The sequence below is a fragment of the Lepidochelys kempii genome, chromosome 2 (assembly GCF_965140285.1).
Source record: "Lepidochelys kempii isolate rLepKem1 chromosome 2, rLepKem1.hap1, whole genome shotgun sequence".
Taxonomy (NCBI): Eukaryota; Metazoa; Chordata; order Testudines; family Cheloniidae; genus Lepidochelys; species Lepidochelys kempii.
The window spans coordinates 99,204,672-99,230,729 of record NC_136381.1 but is presented as its reverse complement, the minus strand read 5'-3'; the positions used below and the strand labels follow the sequence as shown (position 1 = coordinate 99,230,729).

Here is a 26,058-nt window from a genome sequence, read left to right as displayed (position 1 = left end):
TACCACAAAATGATATCTGTGACCAGCGTGCCACCATTTAACCTGTGATACCTTACAACACAGTGTCTGGCTAAATATTCTGACAGCAGTTTCTTGGGCGTAGTGAGTTTTTCAGACTTGCTGGCATGTATTGTTACATAACAACAGTGTGCCCTTCTCCAGTTGGCATAAATGAACACTTAGGGTCACAATACAGTATAAAGAAAGAAGAATGTACCTGTTCTAAGCATTTTAAAGTTTGCTAATTCTAAGTGAAACCAGTAAAGAAAAGCTTCTGCTGTCAGATATACCTATTCATTTAAGGTATGTAAGCTTTCACATCCACTAAATGAGAATACGGATGTTATTTAACCTGAAATCTGATTTGATGGATAATCTGCTAGAACCTACACCTAAGGATCAGTTAGTGCTTTCTAATTTTTCACAATTTCATCTAATTAATGGAACAATACAGCAACCATCTTTCCCTTAATAAAGGAAGAATTATAGTTTTATGCTGAGGATATGGGGGCGGGGGGGGGACACAGAGTACGAATAGTATGCAAATCAACCAAAGAGGAGCCCACAGGCAATTCATTAATCTATTCAAGCGCCATTTACTTCTGTGAGGATTTTTTTGCACCAAAACAATTACCATTTTATTTAATTAAAAAGCATACATCTTTTGATCTTGGAATCTTGTTTGCTAAATTTACAGCTCCTAGCCAAGTTGAAATAAGTTTTCTGCTGCTTTAAATAGTCAAATGTCTCCCAGCAGAAGTTAACCATTTTTTTTTTGTGGTGGATATAGCCACAAAATACCTTAATTATTTAGAGTGTTTTTTGTCATGGTTACTTACTGCTTTAGTGAGAAACAAACATAAAACTTAACAGTTTAGTCCAGACCTGTAAATTCTGGAAAAATGGTCAAGAAAAGTTGCATATCAATATATGTAATATTTATATATTTGGGGAATGGCTCTGATTTGGCCGTATTGTCCAAAGGCAAGAGAAAATGATCAAAGATGTGCTTAATGTTAGTCAACAAAATCATCCTTGCATATAATCAAATTCTTTTAAAGGAAATGGATTGATCATGGCATTTTTGGACACTCCTGAGTAGAAGCTGGTACTTATAAGGAAACAAGATCATAAAAACATAGTGATGCTTGGACATTTTCATTCTCTTCCTAAAAGGATAGTGCTGTATTGCCAGAATTTTAGTATGGGGCTCCATACAACTTTTCTACCTTATATGGCCATACTTTCTTTTTTTGTCATCCTTCCCCAAAATCCATTAATTCCATACCTTGGTTCCCCTTAGGTTTTAAACAATGGATCGAAAAACACAGATCAAACTCACTGTGTGGTGTATGCTTTTAAACTTAATAAGCAGAGTGGAAGTCACAATTTAAAAAACAACACTGCTCTTGTTATAGTGAACAATTTTCTGGATAACTAAGGAACTGTATAAAGAAACACAATCTAAGATGGTCCTGTAAAAAGAGAAGTGCTACCAGTTAAAGGGATGTTACCAGATCTAAATTTCAACTGGTGTAAAGAAAACATGATACTTATCAGCTAAAGCACTAGACTTCCAAAGGGATGCACCTGCATGGACTCTTACACATGCATAGAGTCCAAGTGACATCAGTGGAACTCCAGGCAGATGGATTCTTTTGCAGAATTGTCAGCTGAAAACAGTTCAGTTGCCATGGCACAGTTGACTGGGTGACTGTTGAACTTAGCCTGATTGGCTTAGTTCCATAAAGCTCTACAAATAACAGCATTGCCCTGACTGGTTTCCTTTTGTTGTTGTTGTTTTTGTTTGGCTATGGCTAAAGGCTGTAATTTAATTTCAATACCTGGCAATGGCAAATTCTGGAAAAGTAGTGGCTTCTCAGTGTTCCTACTGGAATGTAATTGGCAAACAAGGTAAAATGGCAGGATTTGTGTTAAGGCCGTAGAATACAAAATATAATATCCTGGCTGCGTCATGGGTTTTCATCACTGAGTTGTCCTGTGTTTGGAAGCATGCTGTGTATTCAAGAATTACATATACCATAACAACTGCACTATGTTGAAAGCACTTTTTTCTTTGGCCTCCTTAAGTCTATTTTGTTGTAAGAATTGTTTTTGCTAGCTCTCATAATCATAAAAGGAACAAATAAATCTAAGGAGGAACTATCTAAAATCTTTTATGGTTTATTTTCTCCTCCTGTCCCTGTGTTTCTTTTAGGGATCTATAGGCTCATCTCACTTCATTGTCAATGGAACTATGCATATGTATAAAAAGATTTGAGCTCTTGGCCAGTAATGATCAAGATTTTGGAGTTCATAGCTATCAGTTATTGAAATGGCTGAAGGCAGGAACCTGAAGACGTACTACGGGAAATAAATGTAACCAAAACTTCAGAAACAAATGTCTTGGGCCATAGGTCTATTTCTGTGTAGTTTAAGATTTAGTTAGTGGGCCAAAGAGAAAAGTGGGGAGTAGGGTATAAATTAGACCACTCTGCAGAGGTATAAAAGAGGTTAACTGGGTGTAACATAATCCCCCACTTTAAAGTACACCTCTTTAAATCTCCTACCATTTGCATGATTTACACTCACATTGACAGAGAGAATCTAAGGGTAGCTGGACATAACGGGGTCTAATATAAGGGATCTAATATACATCATCTTATACAGCACTTCTAAATTACACCCAGTATCTTCAATTTCAGTTGGAATGCACTACCTCAGTAACTTCAAAGTTACTTTGTTTCTGGCAATTCTGGCAGCAATTTTGATTCTAAGCGATCTTATCCTTTGATTTATACCTATACTTGGCTTCAGGGGGGTTGCAAAGGAATAATTGAGACCATAATTTAGCCATCTGTCTTCTGATTAGGGCTGTAATGAATGGTGAATACTATAGCGCAATGAGCAAAATCCTGTGCTGGCTTATTCCTTGTGCATTTCCACTGAAATCTACACAGGGTGAAACAACAGACTATAAACTTTCTATACTTTATTATTTCAAATTATACAACAAATAAAGTATCAAGGTTCTGGGTATTTTTGATAAATGTTAAAAAATAAATAATACAAATAAACACATGCAGCTATCTTTCCCCACCTACATGATCAAAATATCATTAACAATAATTAATAAAAACATCCAACCCTCTTTATGATATTGTTCATAAGCAAGGACATTTTATAGATGATAATAGGCAAGAACAGAAGCTAGAGATTTCTCAAGAAGAAAAAACAATGAAACAAGCTCCCTAAACTATGCCTTTACTATGCAAAGACTTATGAACATGCTTAAATGTGCATACTATGAGTACTCCCATTGACTTAATCACAGGATATAAATGTAGGCATGTATCTCTGCAGGATTATGGCCTATAATAATTTAAATCCTCTTCCCTCTTGAGGACTCCTGAACAATGTAAAACAGCACAATGCATATGCTAACAAACTTAAACAAAGCCTTGTATTGTACTGTTAAAGCCATAAAGAATGAATGAATGCCCTCCCTAGCCATGTTCTACTCCTTTAAGGAGCAGAGCGCAGCGTCGCACCCCCTCTCCACACACATGTGCTTTGGCCGGCGGAGGGCGGCGGGATGGAGGAGGCTGGCCCCATGTCTTTCTGGTACCCTATATCAGCTAGAAATATCTTGCAGGTACAAGATACTAGAAGGTACCACCCTACTTGCACTCCTGTTCATGCCAGTAATTAATAGGACTAGTTGCTTGAGTAAAGTTAGGCATATGCATGAGTGTTTGCAGGACAGGTGCCTAAGTTATGAATAGTCTCAAAACAGAACAAGCCTGAAACTTTAATAAATACTTTTTTCTTCCAGAACATCTTTGTGATCAAGAAAAGATTTTAACAGCATTGCTATCTTTTCTATAGATATATACTTCAGTGATGACAATTTCATCCCTATTGTCAGATTGTGATATGCGTCACAATTCAATGCCAAAAAAACCCGACCAACCAAAAAAAAAAAATCCATCATTTTCTCTGTAAGATATTATGGTAAGGATTAAATGGGTGTGTCACTGTTTGTTTACCATAGGTAGGAAACGTGTCGCAGCTCAACGTGTGGGTCAGGAGGGTGAGCCTGCATTCCTCTGGCACGTGTTTTGTTAAAATTCTGCAGTTCTCTTATCGTTCAAGAACAGCTGGCTGTTAAAAGTTGCACATTGTGTCAATTGAGCTCATTCATATTTTGAAGTGTGTTTATATCTATCAGTATGGAGTTTTAGAACTTTCCCCTTTTGCTTTTACATCAACAGTATTAACTACAACTCATGTTGCTCATTTGCTATTAAAAGTAACAGATGGTATGTTAAGCTGTTCTTTTTCAACATAAAAATGCACTTGATTGACATTAAAGTGTGGTCTGGAAAGTGACTCTCTAAAATGCCTTTGAGTTCCATGTTTGTTGTTTCTCAATGATTTTCAGCTAAAATCTGCTCTATTTATAATTTAAAGGATGATTTTTCTAACTGCCAATGCTTGCAAACTCAGTTTGAGTTGTGGAAATCAAGCTGAGTTTTTATGGCTTCTGCATCACTAAGAATAAGGACTTTGCAATCAGAACACAATTAAAAATTCTGTTGATGTTATGTAAGCCAGATACGGAATCTAGCTCAGTCCCGAAGATGTGTGTCAGCCCTGCAGCACTAGCAAAGTTTTACAAATAAAAATAAAAAGCAAACAATTATTTTAGTCAGGAAAGTAGCAAGATGCAATTACATGCTTCACCCTTCTCCTCTAGTCTCATGAGGGCCAATCAGAGACAAGGGCAGAGAAAGAGGCAGCCTTCCCCTCCACATCCACCCATCCATTACTTATATTAGAGGATTAGTGGCCTCCACAGTCACATGCAGCTGGATCTGTGGATTTGACCACTGATGCCATTCAGTAGTAAGTTAGGAACCTATTAGATGTTTGGTGATATTTGTTTTGCGAGTAGCTGTTGTTCAGGCGGGGAGCTGTTTTCGGGTGACAGGCTTGCAACTGTGCGTCATTGGCTACTGTTATGCATGGTGTTCCAGTACCTCCCATACACTGCAGGCTATGTGGACATCTTCAGTAACCAGTTGCTGTCCTGTGCCAGGGCTAAGGCTCCTCATTCCGTTGTGTAGTTCTGTGTATTCAAGTTGTCGAAACATGTTGACATGCCTGTGAAACAGGGGTTTGGAACAAAGCTTTGCATATGCTGCAATCATGTCTTTGTGTAGGATAGTAGGGGAAGCCACTATGTTGTAGTACAAGATGAAGCATAGTAATAGTTAAAGCAGAGAGCTAGGAGTTAGGTGATCTGGATTCTGTGTTCTGCATGGTTTAAATAATTGTGTGTACCCTGAGACCATTTGGAGGATAAATGCTATAAAGAACTATATTATCATTCCTATAGTGGGAGTCACTGTCATCCAACTCGCTACGCTCAAAAAAGTGCTGCCCACCAAGGGATGCTGTGGTCACACTGATTCACAGCAGCACTGGGGTATTCTACTATGGATAGGCATCCATGTATCTATCAACTAGTAGTCGTTTTGATTAATCCTGTGATATCGCTAATCAACATGCTTCATGGCTCACACAAAGCTGAATTCTCATAAGCTCAGTACCTGCTGTCACTGAGTAGACACAAGCTCTGATTTTACCATCTTACTTCCTGGTTTGAACATACAATTTAGGCAACCATGTCCACTTTGCTGATACTACGGTGATGGCCACAATATAAGAACATAAGGTGAACAGAACAGAATGGACTACAGCTTCTGCACAAGGACCATTGAACATAGACTTACAGACTCACACAAGGATGATTATGAGCCTCCAGTGTGATGCAGCCATGAAAAAGGCTAATGCAATGCCGAGGATGCATCAGGCCAGGTATTTCCAGTAGAGATAGAGAAGTGTTATTACCATTATACAAGGTACTGGAGATACCTCATCTGGAATACTGTTGGTATTCTGTTTAAGAAAGATTAATTCAAAAAGGTACAGAGAAGAGCTACTGGGATTAACAGAGGAATGGAGTACCTGCCCAATTAAAGGAGTCTTCAGAAGCTTGGCTTGTTTTAGCCTAACAAAATGAAGGATGAGGGGCAATATGGTTGATCTTTATATATACATCACAGGGATAAACACCAGGGAAGGACAGGAATTATTTAAGTTATGGGCCAATGTTGGCACAAGAACAAATGGATATAAATTGTCTATCAATAAATTTAGACTTGATGAAGGTTTCTAACCATCACAGGAGTCAAGTAGTCGAACAGCCTTCTATGGGGAGTAGTGGGAGCAAAACACCTAACTTGTTTTAAGACTGAGCTTGATAAGTGTATGGAGGGGATGACATGATGATGTTCATCTTTAATTAGTATGAAAAGTGAAAGTCTCAAAATATTTCTCAGAATGGGAATTCTGAAATATTTTGATTTGTGAACACTGAAATGACCTTATCAAAATATTTCATTTTGATGCTGTGGGAATATTACAATATAAAATCTTATGTATGTATAAACATAAAATATATTAACATTAATTATAAGTTACAGTAAATATTAAAAATGAGCACAAAATAAAATGAAAAAGTTGAAACTAAATACTCTATTTTGATTTCAATTCACTCTGTCCTCTGGCGAGGCTGTACAGACCCCAGACAGGAGATTAGGGAGGTGAACAGTTGTTCTGGTTCTGCTCCACAAACATGCTGCTTTTATGAGGAGGTGCATGCAATTCTTGGCCGCGACCCCAAAATGCTCCGTGGAGACCTCCCAGGAGCCCAAGGCAACCTTGCGCAACAACAAGGAGGACATTGTTGACGAGGAAGACGAGGAGGAGGAGAATGTGAGGCAGGCAAGCGGCGGATCCATTCTCCCTGACAGCCAAGGACTATTTAACCCTGGAGCCCATCCCTTCACAGGATCACTTGGCAGTGGAGTGTGATGCTGTGGAAGGCACCTCTGGTGAGTGCACATTTCCAGTCAAACATGTAGGGGTTACATGCTATTATTTTTTATGTTTTAATATGAACAAAAAAATAGGTGTAGTGGGTATTGGTGACCATTCCAGCTACAAGGAGGGTGCTCTCCGTAAAAGACTGTTTATGTGCACAGGGATGGCCCAGGAATCCTCCATGGAGATCTCTAGGAAACTTTCATGGAGGTACTCTGCAATCCTTTGCAGGAGGTTTCTGGGAAGAGCTGCCTTATTTCATCCACCAAGGTAAGATACTTTCCTGCGCCAATCCAGTATTAACTCTGCTGGCATCATTGCAGCATACAGCATTGCAGCATAAGGACCAGGTCTGTACCCAGATGCTTGCAGCATCTGCTCGCTTGCTGCCTCTGTTACCTGCTAGCCTGAACACTGGCTAATCAGAAGCCTCCCCCCTACCCCTGCTATCTGTTCAGCGGTGTTTAAATTAGTGAAAGAAAACTTACCAGTGGACAGGGTGCAAACAAATAAGATTTATTAAACAAACAGAGAACAGGCAAAATACTAAGCAAGGACACCAACCAAGATATAAACAATTACTACGGAGCTACTCGGTTGTTAACATATATAACTGTGGGCATAAAGCCCAGAGCCCCCAAACCCTTTACATACACTAAGGAAAATGGCTAAACAATAAAGGGTTATTACAGTACCATTTCTTGTAGGACGAGAAGACATAGCCACTGAAGGGAATGAGGAGCAGGACCACAGAGCGTGGGATCAGGAACACAGGACACTGGAATAGGCGAGGATGTCACACAGGTAAGTGGCCAATCTTCTTATCTTCATTCTTCAATACTTGACATGCCACATCCTGAGTGTGGTGTGTGGGCTGGTGACTGGGGGAATCACAGATGTGTGCAAGGAAGCACAAATAGGAAACCAGGTGGAATAAGATGGAATACCACGAGTTTGGATCTGACGTGAGGCTCGTATCTGTGCATATGGGCACCTGACTGTCACTCTGATGGACAGCCCTGAGGGATGGGTGAACTCCCTTTAAGTTATCTCCTGTTGCCAGGCAGATTATTGGTCACCTGACCCTCTCCTTTCCCACTCTTTGGGGGAAAAGGGTGCCAAATGCTCCATGAAGGAGGGTCCCAATATGGAGGCCAACAACAACCTAGTGAAAACAAAATGGCCAAAGGGGAGATAACATGGTAAAATAAACATCTCTGTAATAATCCTCAGGAGGGTCTGGGGCATATCTGGGGGAAACAGGGGAAGTTTTCAATGCTAGCCCTTAAACCGCAAACAGTTCAAAAAGTAATCCGTTCCACCATCCCCCTTTTGGGTGACATTTGGATCCCACAACCATGCTTTCCCACACATGCCGTGGTTGTGGTTGGAAGGGATCACTGTGTATTGCAAGTAGCATTAAAAAAAAAAGGACATGTGTGGTGGCTTCCTGTTTGTCTCCTTCCCCCTCTCCCCTCCCCCCCACCCCACCCCCCTGCCAACCTGGTGTCGCTTTTGTAAAAAAGCCAGACTGTCTCGGGGGCTTTACACTGGTACCTGTCTGCAAGCACCATCCAGATTGCTAGGGGAAAGGGCTACTTGCGTGGCATCATATTGTTCCGCACTGCAGCTCCTGTATCATCTGTATAAATACTGCAGGATAAGGCGCGAGGTGTTTGTACTGCTCACAACAACAGTGTACATCTGAGCAGGGTCCATGCTTATGGTTCTATGCTGTCTGTGCAGGTAACCCAGGCTTGTGAGAAAGGCTTGGTTTGTTTGCCTTTTGATTTCAGGGAGGAAGGGAGGGAGGTAAGTGCATCATGGAAGGCTAACACCATGTTCCCATAACCACCCGCACCAATGTTTTGGTCCCATAAGGCATTGCAACCCAAAATTCCACTCAGCTAATACACTTTGGGATAGCTACCCACAGTGCAGCACTGTGTGTGTCGATGCAAGCCCTGCTAGTAAGGATGCACTCCACCTACACAATGAGCATAGTGTGGACATGCAAGATAGACTTGCTTAAATTGGAGGCTTGATGTCAACTTACATGAAGTTGACCTAACTTTGTAGTGTAGACATAGCCTGTGATAGTATGATTCTAAGAGCTCCCCTTAAAATTGCAAGAGTTCATTCCTTCAAACTACTTTTGTAAGGGAGGACAATGGCTTTAAGCAGAATTTTGTAAAAATTGAAAAATCATGTAATGACTCTGCTTTACAAAGTATAACAGAGACATCTATTGGCAAGGAATGGGAACTTTTTATAGGAAAGATCTGTAGTCCTTTGAATAAATATTCCTTTCAGAGAAATGTCAGGCTAGATGTCCTCTCATGGAGAGGATCTCATGTCAAATCCTGTTTCTGTCCGACTACCCTGTCGGAGTGTGATGTATTTGGGCGTGGAAAGGATTTGCATACCCTCATTTCCCCACCACTTGGTCAGTGTTTAGTGATAATTATTGACTGGTCTCTTTTCTTTTTCTCCTGCTCCAGCTAGCTAACATTAACTTCCCAATTGCCTTTACTCATATGTACACACATCACCACAAGAGGGCTCATATAATGTGTAACTGTGGGTGAAATAAATATCTTCTTCCCCTTTTGGACTGCTGTATCTCACATGGATTATTTCAGTATAATAAAGCCAACTATATACCCCATTAAATCAAAACCAGAATCAACATATGGCAGCATTGGATGTGAAAGTCATTGATGTGATGGGTCACTTGCTAGTTTAAACTAGTGTAAATGGTGAATTCTTTGTAAGTCTTCAAACCCTGATTTGAGGACTTAGGTAACTCAGTCAGAGGTTATGGGTCTATTACAGGAGTGGGTGGGTGAGATTCTGTGGCCTGTGGTGTGCAGGAGGCCAGACTAGATGATCACAATGATCCCTTCTGATGTTAAAATAAATAAGTCTGAGTCTATGTGGTGGTGTGCCCTGGCTTATTGTGCCGTAATGGTATTTTCCAGGAAGCATTCATCCACCTCTCTGAACAATCTCAAATGCTCTATCAAGGCTTTTGATACTGTTTAGCATGACCTTCTCATAAACAAACTAGGTAAATACAGCTTAGATGGAGCTACTGTAAGGTGAGTGCATAACTGGTTGGAAAACTATTCCCAGAGAGTAGTTATCAGTGGTTCACAGTCAAGCTGAAAGGGATAATCAATTGGGGTCTTGCAGGGATCAGTTCTGGGTCCAGTTCTGTTCAGTATTTTCATCAATGATTTAGATAATGTCATAGAGAGTACTTTTTAAAAGTGTGTGTATGATACCAAGATGGGAGGGTTACAAGTGCTTTGGAGGATAGAATTAATATTCAAAATGATCTGGACAAACTGCAGAAATGGTCTAAAGTACATAGGATGAAATTCAATAAAGGCAAATTCAAAATACTCCACTTAGAAAGGAACAATCCGTTGCACACATACAAAATGGGAAATGACTGCCTAGGAAGGAGTATTGCAGAGAGGGATCTGGGGGTCATAGTGGATCCCAAGCCAAATATGAGTCAACAGTGTAACACTGTTGCAAGAAAAGCAAACGTCATTCTGGGATGTATTAGCAGGAGAGTTGTAAGCAGGACACGAGAAGTAATTTTTCCTCTCTACTCCACGCTGAAGTATTCTGTCCAGTTCTGGGTGCCACATTTCAGGAAAGATGTAGAAAAATTGGAGACCGTCCAGAGAAGAGCAACAAAAATGATTAAAGTTTAGAAAACATGACCTATGAGGGAAGATTGAAAAAAATTGGGCTTGTTTAGTCTGGAGAAGAGAAGACTGAGTGGGGGACATAACAATTTTCAAATACATAAAAGGTTGTTACAAGGAGGAAGGAGAAAAAAATGTTCTCATTAACCTCTGAGGATGGGACAAGAATCAATGAGCTTAAATTGTAGCAAGAGCAGTTTAGGTTGAACATTAGGAACTAATGTACTTCCTAACTATCAGAGTAGTTAAGCACTGGAATAAATTGCCCAGGGCATTGTGGAATCTCCGTCATTGGATATTTTTAAGAGCAGGTTAGACAAACATCTATCCAGGATGGTCTAGATAAAACTTTGTCCTGCCATGAATGCAGGGGACTGGACTAGATGACCTCTTGAGAAGAGAGGTAGTTCTTTGGTTGTTTGTGATAAGGTTACTTGTTCACACAGTTGTTTCTGTATGAAGGAATGGGTTTTTAATTACATTGCTTTTATTATTTATAACAGTATGTACACATTGTAATAGGTGTGGATGGTACTATAGGCAACTTAAGAGGACAGGTACTTACATCTCATTTGTATCTTAATTGCTTTCAGTGCAATTGAGATACAATGACATACAATAAACATACCTTAAAATATAGTCAAGCACTCAAAAGCACATTTTAAGATGCAATAATAGTTTATAGCAGAGATGGTACAAGTGACAACATTAGAGCAACCTAATTAAAACTTCACAAATTTCAGTATAGAGTAAGCTGGAATCCATATGAAACTTTAGATGCAAATGCAAAATTGATTTGAATCTCCAAACCTAGTTCTTCCATATCATCTTTCTCTGCAACATTTCCTCTCTTTCCTACATTTGACACTCTGCAGAAAGCCATCTTTGACAGGTGGCTGGCTTCCTACTTCTCCCAGCAGATGATTTCTTCTGGGAGCAGCAGTACATCTCTAGATGATCCTTTAGTGGAAGGTTGATCTCTGTGGAGGTCATCCTCTTCCCAGTAGGTGGTGCTCTTGATGGTGGTGGCTGGGAGGCTCACTGTTCTGCTCTAGTCATAATAGCAACAGTTAGATGGTGTTAGGATCCAGTAACCACTCTACTTGTCTTCTGCATTGTAGTTCCTTTATCAGAGTCTGCCCCAATATTTACACCCTAGATGACATTTTCCCTCTGAAACCCCAGTGGCAAATCACCTGAGCTGCCGAATTTTTGAAGCATGGTGAAAATACAGGGGCAGCCCCAGATTTCATGGAAGCATTTCACTACTCACGAGTAACGTATTGGGCAGGCAGAGTTATAGGAAAGTGATCTTTATTAAGGATCCTGAGTGACCAATGCTATACGCTGAGGTCTTTACAGTGTGAGAGGGAGAGCAGCTTGTCCTCTCCCTGCTGGCTTTCTTGAGCCCCTAGTGCCTCACTGAATGAGGTCTCTCCTGAAACCTGACCCAGTTTCTCCAATTCCACTCCTCATACTTCAGGAAGGGTGAATTTGAGTTGCAGTACTGTTGTCCAGTTGTGGGTTTACTAGGCACAGTCACTCAATTAAAACTACTTCTTCTGCCATCCTGGCTCTGGGTAGGGGAAGTGGGCTGCCTGACCTTGCCCCAAACAGGACCTCCAAGAAGAATGATTCCGAGAGGTTTGGGAATAGTCCTACCCCACTCCCCGCCTTCTTGCTCCTCCCCCCAAATCCTTTTATGAGTGGGAAATGGTTTCACTGGATACTTACCTGAGTACATGTTCATATTTGGAAAATGAGGCAAATGGTTACAGGGCTGCAGGGAAGAGAGACTTACCAAGCCTTGTACAAAGGTCTATTTCTGCTGAGGGGATGGTTCAACGTTTGTGTTTGTCCTTATTTTACCTAGATTGGTTCACTGACTCATCTCAATTTAAAATGGAGCAAATGGCTACTTTTCTTACACCCGTTTAGAAAGGATTTAGCAATTTCATACACATTGTGTGTCATATTTTGTGCATGTTATGTGTGTATATTGTAATGTAACACAGACATTAGTTCATATATGAGTCTGTCAGTAAGTACACTGTGTCTTATGCTAACAGACACATAATGGGCCATATCCTCAACTAGTGTAAATTAGCACTAGATAACGCTTTGGTTTCGATATACTGTCTCACAGTAGCTGAGACTCTGACCCATAAATTACATGCATTTTTCTTCCATGTGGTAAGAAAATAGTTTTAAATGTACAGTTGACTTGATTTATTGTCTTATGGTAGAACATCTTTCCATATCAATTTTTTATGAAACCTTAACCAAAAAAGCATTTACATTTTAAAGACCAATCACTTTATTTAGAGAGAGAGAGAGGACATGTGCTGTTAGCAAACAGTCACATGTATACTCAGAGTAGTGGCTGAGACTTTCATAACAATTTTGGACCACTGGAGGTCTCCATTGAGCTATAGCACTGTACATGGGAAAGTCTCTCAACTTGAAGAATTTTTATTTAGCTCTAAAATTAATATTACTACCAACTCCATTACAGCATTATTTTCCTACTGTTCCTGTGAGGAAATCATGTGTATTTACAGGAAAGGATGTTTCTGTTTTGTAACTGACCAGAGTATACTGTCATCCTACGTTAGAGTTCTGGTACGTGCATGGCATTGTTAGCACTACTATCAGCCGCTAACTGTATATCAGATGGTTAAATAAATCGACTCTAACAAACAGTTGTCCCCACTGTTCTCCACTTCCTTCTCCTATTGAGGAAAAAGACTGACAAGTTTTGAATTTATTTCAGCCATAAATAGAGCTTCTATATTTCTGAGCATTAGGGGTTCTCAGAAGTGAATTTCTGTAAGTAAAACTTTGGAGAGCTTTGCTGAAGGCAGACAGAGTTCAACAGAAGCCCACGCAGAGACCAAAAGTTCATGCAGCTCCAGCAGTTATTCGTATTCTATAATTATTCAAGGAAGAGAATTTTTTTTTGCTCCAGTTAAAACGATTTATGAAGCATGATCAAATGCATTTGGCAGGAAAGTAGTGATGTGATCTCATTAAAGATTGGCAAGGCTCATGCTTGCTTGTTTCTGTTCATTTGCTGGACAGGCTGCAGTTTGATTTGAATCTTCAACTTCATGTCACTTTGTGGCTGAGCAGGTGTCAAACTGCGAAGAGATGAAACCTCGAGGAAATTTACAATTGTCTTTTGCAGCAGAAAAAATAGTGTGTTAAAAGACAGTTAGGTATGACAGCCCTTCAGATCTGGGTCACATAAAGCACTTTCTCCAGGAAAGAGGATTATTGGTGATGAAAGATTAGCTGCTGTGAAATCGTTCATTTCTCCTGCAAACACACTAAGAATATATTGCTGAGTGGGGAATGATATGAAGTAAAAAGCAGGAGAGTATATAAATATCTAGAAGATAGTGATCTTCGTGCTTCCCAGATAAATACTTTATAGTAAGAGAGAGGGTCTAAAATTTGAGCAAAAAGATGGTCTTGTAGTTAAGATGCAGAATCCTGCCACAGACTTCTGATGTGACTTGGGGCAAGTCACTTCACTGCTCCATGCCTCAGTCTCCCCATCTGTGAAGCAGAGATGACAAATCCAGTAGGTGCTCACATACCATGGTGATAAGTGACTGTAAGAATCTGAATAAAGTGTTAAAAATACCAAACTGTTGCTAATACTGGACTGTTAACAGGAAAAGTAAGTACAGGACAAAGGACAAGGTAAAATATTTTTGAACAAAGAACACTGCTCCTACATTATATAATCTATCACATCCTCTTATTGGATCTCTAAATACCTTTCCAGTATTAATAAAACCAGCTAACACTGCTATAAGGTGTGCATTGAATGAACAATCACCACACCTGTATTTTACAAATATGAAATGCTGGTTGTGAAATATGCAATTCCACAAACTCAAATAATCTCTGCTTCTCCAGTCCTTGTGCTGTCAGAGTACTAGCCACGATATTCTCAATATTGCCAGTCATAAGCCTCCACTGACAAATGGAAAAGAATGAGAGCACATGTGCCCCCCCCCGTCTGATAATATTTACCCTGCTGCCCTTCATAACATGACATGTGATATGTGCTGTTGTTACATGCCCTTCTTATGAGCAAGCGCTTAGGGTAGTTTATATAATCTTCTGCACGAATGGACAGGCATCAGGATTCTTTGTTCCTACATGACAATCAAGTCAAACTGATATTTGAAATAGATTATGCCTGTCATTCTAATTTTGCCTTATTATAAAACTTTATATATATAAATATTCTTAGTTTGTAATCCAGTGTATGGTCTCTGCAGAAAGAGCTGGATCGATGAGAAAACAATTCTGCCACAGTTATAGTCATAAATATCCAGCCATGCTTTTTTACCCAGGGAAAGGTGCAAATCTAGGCTGGGAGTTTTCCAAATGTCTTGTGCCCAAATACTAATATAATTTCCCTTGTGCGGACTTTCAGTGCATTGGAAGATGGGAATTTTCAATAGACAGAAGCACTTTGGCAAAAATGAGGGGGTTCTGGCATTTCTGCTTCCAAACACAAATCTGCTCCTGTGACTTTACTGTAATTTCTTTACCCCACAAAATTGCTGCTATTTCTGTCATGGTGTTTGATAGTTCTTCAGGGAGATTGCTTACCAGCAATGGTAACAATAACCCACCAGAGGGTGCCAGTTACTTTCTCAACCAGGGTCTTTAATGAAATTCTGGAGAAAAATTCTGGTTTAGTTACAGCTTGAACATTTCCAAGAGGTTATTTTGGGGCACAGTTTAATCATCAGTGATCTGAAGATGATGATTCTGATGAGCATACACCTGTACCCTTTCCAATGAACCAGAAGGGTGCAGATAATATATGGTTGCAGACAGTACAATGATAGTTCTGTGTTTCTGATTGCAGGGAGAATTTGAGCCATTTGTTTTGAATAAGTCTCTCTTTCTCTTTCTCTATGCATGTGAACCTCTATGCACGTGAGCCTCTGCACCTAAGTGTAACAGGTGAAATGATTAATGAGCTATAAAGTTGTACGACTGGGTTGGCGGTGTTCTCTCTCCGCAGTGCAGCAGTGAGATTCTCGGAGTGAATTTCTGCAGTAAAATGTGTTAGGATCCTGTTTCGCCTTAGGTCACTGCCGATCCATTGGTGAATTTTATCTCTGTACTTATTCGTTCAAAAGGGGTTTGATAGCTCAGGAGGCTTCCCTGTAGGAAGAAGAGGCAGATCAGGATTCTTTTCTTGTGCTACCTCTCTGCTTCCAGAAACCGGACTCCCTGCATATAAGAAGCCCTATGCAAACTGCCTCTCTGCTGCTACCAATCTCCAAACCAAAGATTAGGTTGAGAATGTGGAGGCAGGTTGGCTGGGAGTGTACATGTGAATTGAGGAGGGAACGGGCAGTATGCAAGAATGGGGACATAGCCAAGTTTAGTTTGGGAGCCAGCTGCAAGGACATCAGTTGCTTTATTGGGATAAGGAAGTATTCTAATGTGGAGCGGGGGTAGGGATGATGTAAAAAGGGAGGAATGGGATACATAGAAAGAGAGAGGGATAGACAGGGATTCTCAGTGGCTCGTAATATACTTGTTTCCAGAAAGAGCAATTAAGGCAGACAGTTACTTGCTCGAGGAAAATGATGGAGTCAATTTCAGAGGTGAGATTAGAACTCCAGCCTCCTTTAATGTATATCACAGTCAACAAGGCCATTGTCTCAGGAACTTACTAGTCAGTCACTATAAGGAGTCAATCTCAAACAGTACCTTAGTCTTTTATCAATGTGTATATTAATTAATTTATGCATTTTTGCCATATCCTACACCAAACAGTTGTCTGATCTGGGGTAATGTTGCTGATATCTTTTCCACTTTCCAGAAATAAAGATTTTCCCAGACATTAATAAATCAATTAATTGTCGGTGTGATTTAGTTATGCAAGTGCCAAGAGGATCTGCAAGTAAAGAAAAAAAACCATAAAATAAAAATCTGTGGAGAATAGGGAATTGAGCTCATGGTCATTGCAACTACGTGCTCCTGCACCTTTGTCCATAAGTCGATTACCCCAATATACTTGATCATAAACCGGTTCGTTTATAAGCTGACCCCCTCCAAGATGGATAAGTAAAAATGACACATTTTTTTATGACACATTCATAAGATGACCCTATAATTCAGGGGTCAGCAAACTTTGGCTCCTGGGCCATCCGGATAAGCCGCTGGCAGGCCGAAATGGTTTGTCTACCTCGAGCGTCCACAGGCATGGAGGTAAACCTAAGTAAACAAAGTGTCCAGATGCACCAGCTGCTTACCCTGACAGGCTGGGACAGCAGCTGGTGGGGACATTTTTTTGGGGGGAGAAGTTGGGGGTCAGGGGAGTAATCGCTGTGACCACCCCCCACATGACCCCACCCCTAGCCCAGGACCCCCACACTCTTCCCATCCTATCCCTTTCCACCTTAATCTGGGGAGGCCTGGCTAGAGCTAATCCAGCAGGCTGGGCAGCGCAGCCATAGCCTGCCCAGGCGGGCCAGACTGGGCAGCGCGGCCACAGCCCGCTCTGGGGGGCGGGGCCGCGCGGCACGGTTGCAGCCTGCCAGCCCCAGAGCTGCAGCTGCTTCGGAGGCTGGGGGGAGAGCAGCATGGCCAGAAGCGGAGAGACTGTGGCCCCGCCTCTTCCCTTCTGTCTGTGCTGCCTCTCCTTGCCCCCTCTGTTGAGGGGAGGGGATGTGTCCCACCTCTCCCTCTCTATACCCATTCATAAGCTGACCCATTTCTCTGATGCTTCCCATTTTTATTAAAAAAAATTAGGCTTAAGAACGAGTATATGTGGTAGTTTTCAACATCACCAAAATACACGTATTGAGAGTGTGCTGTTCATGAAGGCCCTGATCCAGCAAGGAACAGAGGAGCCTAAATTTAAGGTTATGTTTAGTATCTTTGACTACAGTGGGACTACTCACCTGCTTAAAGTTAGGCCCTTGCTTAAGTATCTTGCTGAACTGTTAGTCAAAATGAAGATCTAGAGTAGAATGTGCCACCGATTCATTTTTATTAAACTTTCCTTCCTCATTCCATTTATGAAAGGTGTTAGGGATTTCCATATAGCTGACTCCTTTCTGAATCGGTCAAGCACAGAGAAGAAATACGTTAGAAACTAATTGTCCATATGTGAGGAAATATTAACTCCTGAGCATCTTTAAAATTTTGTAAGTGTCCATTAGCGAGGAAGTGAAGGAGTCAGTTGCTCTCAGGGGAATCCATCAGCATCCAGTATAGAGCTTGTATTTTAGCAGGGCTAATCTTGTAACTTGATCCCTCCCTAAATTCTTTAAGAATCAGTAGCAGATGTGGAATTGAGATGATCAGAAATTACATGGAAATAAAGCACATTGTCAACACAAAGGGGGCGTGTTCTCCTCATGCACTGTGCCCATGTGCCTTGCATAGAACAATGCGGTACTGGTCTATGACTAGGGCTCCTAGGTACTACAATAATACAAATAATAAATAATGGGAATATTCAATAAATCCTTAATTAATGGCCTGATCTTGCATTATTCTGAATGCCTCCTGACATCATGGGGTGTTGAAGATGCACTTCACAGATTGAGCCCTAAATGGGCCACAGATTCCATGATATTTTCCTGTTAGTAGAGAGTAATTACTATTATTTATATTGTGGTAGCACTGAGAGACTTGGAGGAAAACTGCATTTTGAGGGAAGTGGAACAGGCTTTTTTGGCTTGCTCCTCTTGTGTGCCTGACTCCCTAGGCAGTTGCCTTCTGAGCCTGTCCATTCTTCAGGGAGCTAGAAGCCTGGGGAGTGAATCAGCCCCAGAAGGCAGCTGTCTATGGAGTCAGGAAACTGAGGGAGGCTGGGCTGGTAGTAAAGTTTTGACAAAATAGACACATTCCTGTGGAATGTGTCAATTCTGGTGAATCAGCATTTTTTCTTTGGAAAACTTTCAACCAGCTCTACAGACATCATCTTTGCTTCATACAAATCTAAACATTTTTAACGATCAGTTGTGGACTCAGTAGTAGTAGTAATTTATTATTTATTTGAAAACTCAAGAATGTTCTAAAGACTTCAGAGGAAGTAGACATGAAATATCTTCAAAAGTGATTAGAGATTTTGGGTTGTCTCCATTTTTGGGTGCCCAGCTGGAAACACCATAAAGTGGCCTGGTTTACAGAAAGTACTAATTATCCACTCAGGACTCTCAAGCCCATTTCAGGTGTTTCAAGTCAGAAACCCAGAAATGGAGGTGTCCAAAATCACTAGTCACACTTAAAAGCCTTAGCTCATATGGGTTCTGCTCTGAAGAGCTTATGATTTAATTTCAAACACAACAAACAAAACAGGCAGAAGAGAAAGTAGGGTGAGGCAGGTTACAATACAATCAAACAGTAGGTTACTCTGGAAGGCATGTACAAATCATGATGGTTCTATGAACGATTTATCAACTTGCTTATTTTAGGTGATACAACAGAAGTGAGCCTTTCTGGAGGAATGAGGAGAGGGAAAATATCCTTGGCAAATTGGATTTGATAGGGTATTTCAAGCCCAAAGGCTTGACATGGGAGAAGGAATTGCAGGTGATGCTGATATTGGCATTGTTGGTGGAACAGAGGAGTTGGGCAGGGATGCAAAAAGCCATAAATACACAGACAGACTATCATACAGTACCAGTTTCAGGCTGATATTTTGCTCTTCGTAGAACTGAGATTTGTTCCCTGGCATACCTTTCTAGCATAGTGTGAGTTATTAAGAAGTTCACAGACACTTAGAAAACACTGAACAATATATACAATATGTTTTCGGTAGTTATCATGGGGCCTTAGATACACAAGGAAAGTACTGAGCTCTGTAGCTGTAAGAAGACTGGAGAGAAATATTAGTGATGAGGTATATGAGTAAACATTCATTGTTTGCTGTTATCCTTTCCTTGGAAACATCACTCAAGATGTTCAATACGTAAGCTGGTTACAATTTTTCATATCTCGAACTTTTGATGAAATTTCATTATTCACAAAAGAATTGGGAAAAATGATAATACAATTTTTGTGACTTTCTTTTTCCATTTTTCATTCAGCTAAAGAGCTCACTGCAATTTTTCAAATTTCCAAAATTCAAATTTTTGGGGAAAAAATTGTGAAATGTTATCCTTTTCCACTGACACCCAACCAGCTCTATCAATAAGTTTTAGGCAAAGAGTATATGACCAAATTTCAGGCATGATCTAACACCCTTTGAAAATCAGGGGCAGTCTTTCAGTTGATTTATTGGGCCTATGTATCAGACTCATTGTTCCATCCTGAACAAATGCCCAAGTACCTTTAATCACATGAGTAGTCGTACTAAGTGTAGTGTTTGCAGGATTAGGATTTCAATTATGTATTGTCCTGAAAATTATCTTGTGAATAGAAAAGACAATTCATAAGTTAATTGTGACAACAATTTTTTCAAATTATTTTTAAAAGGTCATCATCTATCTTTCAGCATAATATCTGAATGTCTCCCACATGAAGGTGGACTGCCTGGATTCTCTGCTCTTTTACCTTCTTTACCATGATTTAAGGATACATCATAATGTAATTAAAAACTACAACAACAACAACAACAAGCAAGAGTTTTTCTTTTTAAAAAAAATTACTTGATATGGTTTCAGATTGAGTTTGTCTCTCAAAGTCTTAATTAATGAACTGTCTAGTGGAAGAGTAGCTGAGGAACATTTACTTGAATATCATACAGTTGGCCCTTTATTTTTTTCCATTTATCTTTTAACAAAATAGTGTTGCAGATAGCTTAGCACTGAATGGGTTGCAGAGTACTGACTGGCTTTCATAGAATCATAGAATATCAAGGTTGGAAGGGACCTCAAGGAGGTCATCTAGTCCAACCCCCTGCTCAAAGCAGGACCAATTCCCAGTTAAATCATCCCAGCCAGGGCTTTGTCAAGCCTGACCTTAAAAACCTCTAAGGAAGGAGATTCTACCACCTCCCTAGGTAACGCATTCCAGTGTTTCACCACCCTCTTAGTGAAAAAGTTTTTCCTAATATCCAATCTAAACCTCCCCCACTGCAACTTGAGACCATTACTCCTCGTTCTGTCATCTGCTACCATTGAGAACAGTCTAGAGCCATCCTCTTTGGAACCCCCTTTCAGGTAGTTGAAAACAGCTATCAAATCCCCCCTCATTCTTCTCTTCTGCAGGCTAAACAATCCCAGCTCCCTCAGCCTCTCCTCATAACTCATGTGTTCCAGTCCCCTAATCATTTTTGTTGCTCTTCGCTGGACTCTCTCCAATTTATCCACATCCTTCTTGAAGTGTGGGGCCCAAAACTGGACACAGTACTCCAGATGAGGCCTCACCAATGTCGAATAGAGGGGAACGATCACGTCCCTCGATCTGCTCGCTATGCCCCTACTTATACATCCCAAAATGCCATTGGCCTTCTTGGCAACAAGGGCACACTGCTGACTCATATCCACCTTCTCGTCCACTGTCACCCCTAGGTCCTTTTCCGCAGAACTGCTGCCTAGCCATTCGGTCCCTAGTCTGTAGCTGTGCATTGGGTTCTTCCGTCCTAAGTGCAGGACCCTGCACTTATCCTTATTGAACCTCATCAGATTCCTTTTGGCCCAATCTTCCAATTGGTCTAGGTCCTTCTGTATCCTATCCCTCCCCTCCAGCATATCTACCACTCCTCCCAGTTTAGTATCATCCGCAAATTTGCTGAGAGTGCAATCCACACCATCCTCCAGATCATTTATGAAGATATTGAATAAAACCAGCCCCAGGACCGACCCTTGGGGCACTCCACTTGATACCGGCTGCCAACTAGACATGGAGCCATTGATCACTACCCTTTGAGCCTGACAATCTAGCCAGCTTTCTACCCACCTTATAGTGCATTCATCCAGCCCATACTTCCTTAACTTGCTGACAAGAATACTATGGGAGACCGTGTCAAAAGCTTTGCTAAAGTCAAGAAACAATACATCCACTGCTTTCCCTTCATCCACAGAACCAGTAATCTCATCATAAAAGGCGATTAGATTAGTCAGGCATGACCTTCCCTTGGTGAATCCATGCTGGCTGTTCCTGATCACTTTCCTCTCATGCAAGTGCTTCAGGATTGATTCTTTGAGGACCTGCTCCATGATTTTTCGAGGCACTGAGGTGAGGCTGACTGGCCTGTAGTTCCCAGGATCTTCCTTCTTCCCTTTTTTAAAGATTGGCACTACATTAGCCTTTTTCCAGTCATCCGGGACTTCCCTGGTTCGCCACGAGTTTTCAAAGATAATGGCCAGTGGCTCTGCAATCACAGCCGCCAATTCCTTCAGCACTCTCGGATGCAACTCGTCCGGCCCCATGGACTTGTGCACGTCCAGCTTTTCTAAATAGTCCCTAACCGCCTCTATCTCCACAGACGGCTGGCCATCTCTTCCGCATTTTGTGATGCCCAGCGCAGCAGTCTGGGAGCTGACCTTGTTAGTGAAAACAGAGGCAAAAAAAGCATTGAGTACATTAGCTTTTTCCACATCCTCTGTCACTAGGTTGCCTACCTCAGTCATTTCACATGCGTCTGATGAGCAAGAACTCTTTCATCTGAAAAAATAGTTTGGAACTTTGTGCCATGTTATTTTGCGGCTATTAAAATTCAAATTGTTGATAAGAAAGCAAGACATCTGTTTAAAATCTTGTTGTGTTGTGGGCTGTGCTAGGGAAGCATCGGCAATTGGGTGTATTGGCACTGATTCTACTTTCAGCAGTGCCATGACAGAAGCAAAGTTGTTTATCTTCCACACCACTGATCTTGCAGGGATGGATTTTAGGAACTTTGAATCAGGAAAGTCATCTCTGTCCTTCTGTCTGCAGCAACTCCCCTGTCCCGCCCATGTGGGTTTCATTCCCACCTCTTTCCAGCCACTAAAGTGATCACAAAATAGTTAATGATGATATTACAAAATCATTATTAGGCTTTCACTCCCTATGACAGTCTGTATCCTTAAATTCACCCTTTTTATAAGACTATGATACATTCTGTACAAAGTATTCCTTGTGAGGTATCATTTGAAAACTCATAATGTGCTGGTCTTTATTGTCCTGGTAAAATAGGTGTGGCAATATTGTATGTAAAGTTATGAGATTCTACTGTATGACTTTACTGAGGCATTCTCCAAAATTAAAAAAGAAGACAGGCTCAAACCAATTCCTCAGAGACAAAAGGCAAACTGATGCCTCAGTCAGGTGTCAACCAAATCAAATGGACTATCACCTGGTTAAGCAGCCATTCTTTGACAGGAAGAAGAGTGTGAGTAAGAAATGTACGTGTTGGCAATGGAACATCTGGAAATTCCCATGCAAACAGACTTGCTGTCACTTGAAGCCCAGCTAGAGATGATTCTCAGAAGAGGAAAATATATAAAAATGAGGAACAAAGGCCACAGATCACCTTTCTCTCTGTCTGTGACATCCACAATGCCTGAAGAACAAGGAAAGGATCATTGTACTGGGGGAGGGAAAGTAAGACTGTGAAAGAACATGTGGTGAGAGAGACCCTTTCTCTTTAACTTCAATTAGTTTCTTAAATCAGGTATTAATTTGCATTTTACCTTTTATTTCTTTGTTACCTTTTCTGAATTTTATGCCCCATTATTTGTAATCACTTAAAATCTTTCTGTAGTTTAATAAACTTGTTTTATTGTTTTATCTAAGCCAGTGTGTTTGGATTGAAGTGTTTGGGAAATTCTACTTTACATAACAAGATTTGTGTATATAATTTTCTATTAATAACATGACATACTTTATATGAGCTTGTATTGTCCAGGAGGGTATAGGACACTACAAGATGCACATTTCTGGGAGGAAAGTTTGGGACTGGGAATTTGCTGGTGTCACCCTGCAGTGTGATTCAAGGGTGGCTGGCTGGCTGGCCAGTGGAAGCACTCTTGCAGTATAGCGAGGAGTAATTTACATGCTGGAGGCTGTGTGTGAGCTGGCCTGTAGTGGTTTCTTTCACAGCACAGCAGTGTACAAGGCACCCTAGGTTGTCTGGAGACGCCATTTGGAAGGCTTTGTATGATGAGGGCTAGAAATTTGCCTTCTTAAAAACAAACAAAAATACAAAAAAACCCAAAAGAACAACAACAAAAACATAGATTTTGCAGAATATGCTATGTGTCCATATCAATACATTGAGTAAGGTAGGTATTTAGCTGCCTTGCTATACCTGTGTGAAAAGGACTGAGTAAAATTTTCAAAAGTGCCTAAGTGACTTATAAGCCAAACTCCATTTTCAGAAGTGATTTAGGCACTGAAGAGTCTAAGACAGGGGTGGGCAAACTTTTTGGCCCAAGGGACCACATCTGGGAATAGAAATTGTATGGCGGGCCGTGAATGTTCACAAAATTGGGGTTGGGATGTGGGAGGGGGGTGAGGGCTTGCGTTGGGGGTGCAGGCTCTGGGGTGGGGCCAGAAATGAGGAGTCCAGGGTGCGGGAGGGGGATCTGGGCTGCGTCGGGTGAGTGGAGTGCGAGGGGGATGAGGGCTCCAGCTGGGGGTGCGGGCTCTAGGGTGGGGCTGGGAATGAGGAGGTTGGGGTGTAGGAGGTTGCTCCAGGCTGGGACTGAGAGGTCTGGAGGGCAGGAGGGGGATTAGGGATGGGGCAGGGGATTGGGGTGCGGGGAGAGTCTCGGGGTGCAGGCTATGGGTGGCGCTTACCTCAAGTGGCTCCCGGCAGCAGTGGCTATGTTCCCCCTTCGGCTCCTACACGGAGCCGTGGCCAGGCAACTCTGCATCCTGACCCATCTGCAAGTGCTGCCCCTGCACTGTGGATGAAGGGAAAGCAGTGGATGTATTGTTTCTTGACTTTAGCAAAGCTTTTGACACGGTCTCCCATAGTATTCTTGTCAGCAAGTTAAGGAAGTATGGGCTGGATAAATGCACTATAAGGTGGGTAGAAAGCTGGCTAGATTGTCGGGCTCAACGGGTAGTGATCAATGGCTCCATGTCTAGTTGGCAGCCGGTATCAAGTGGAGTGCCCCAAGGGTCGGTCCTGGGGCTGGTTTTATTCAATATCTTCATAAACGATCTGGAGGATGGTGTGGATTGCACTCTCAGCAAATTTGCGGATGATACTAAACTGGGAGGAGTGGTAGATACGCTGGAGGGGAGGGATAGGATACAGAAGGACCTAGACCAATTGGAAGATTGGGCCAAAAGGAATCTGATGAGGTTCAATAAGGATAAGTGCAGGGTCCTGCACTTAGGACAGAAGAACCCAATGCACAGCTACAGACTAGGGACCGAATGGCTAGGCAGCAGTTCTGTGGAAAAGGACCTAGGGGTGACAGTGGACGAGAAGGTGGATATGAGTCAGCAGTGTGCCCTTGTTGCCAAGAAGGCCAATGGCATTTTGGGATGTATAAGTAGGGGCATAGCGAGCAGATCGAGGGACGTGATCGTTCCCCTCTATTCGACATTGGTGAGGCCTCATCTGGAGTACTGTGTCCAGTTTTGGGCCCCACACTTCAAGAAGGATGTGGATAAATTGGAAGGAGTCCAGCGAAGGGCAACAAAAATGATTAGGGGACTGGAACACATGAGTTATGAGGAGAGGCTGAGGGAGCTGGGATTGTTTAGCCTGCAGAAGAGAAGAATGAGGGGGGATTTGATAGCTGTTTTCAACTACCTGAAAGGGGGTTCCAAAGAGGATGGCTCTAGACTGTTCTCAATGGTAGCAGATGACAGAACGAGGAGTAATGGTCTCAAGTTGCAGTGGGGGAGGTTTAGATTGGATATTAGGAAAAACTTTTTCACTAGGAGGGTGGTGAAACACTGGAATGCGTTACCTAGGGAGGTGGTAGAATCTCCTTCCTTAGAGGTTTTTAAGGTCAGGCTTGACAAAGCCCTGTCAGGGATGATTTAACTGGGAATTGGTCCTGCTTTGAGCAGGGGGTTGGACTAGATGACCTTCTGGGGTCCCTTCCAACCCTGATATTCTATGATTCTATGATTGGCAACAGTTCCCAGCCAATGGGAGCTGCAGGGGTGGTGCTTGGGGAGGGGTAAGTGAGCGGAGACCCCTGGCTGCCCCTATGCATACGAGCCAGAGCAGGGCCATGCTGCTGCATCTGGGAGCCATGTGGAGTGGCCCCAGACCCTGCTCCCCAGCTGGAGTACCGGAGCGGGGCAAGCCCCAGACCCCACTCCCCAGCGGGAGCTCATGGGCTGGATTAAAATGGCTGTCATTCTGGATCCGGGCCATGGGCGTAGTTTGCCCATCCCTGGTCTAAGGTGTACTGAAATTCAATGAGACTTAAGCTCACGTTTGAAAATGGATTTAAAGTCATAAATATCTGAAGCATTTTTTTTAATTACCCACCAT

The 26,058-nt window shown here is 41.7% G+C and overlaps 1 protein-coding gene across 2 annotated transcripts in view; it reads left to right on the top strand.

The window, feature by feature from the left end:
* Positions 1-6,571: 6,571 nt before the first annotated feature.
* Positions 6,572-26,058, top strand: part of CBLN2 (cerebellin 2 precursor) — a 91,589-nt gene continuing 72,102 nt past the window's right edge. Inside the window, exons 1-3 of one of the 2 annotated variants that reach the window (XM_073331755.2) lie at positions 6,572-6,962; positions 7,113-7,221; positions 7,659-7,755. The gene's annotated coding sequence lies outside the window, so the exon portion shown is untranslated. The remainder of the gene's footprint in view (positions 6,963-7,112; positions 7,222-7,658; positions 7,756-26,058) is intronic. The other variant, XM_073331756.2, reaches the window with a different exon arrangement.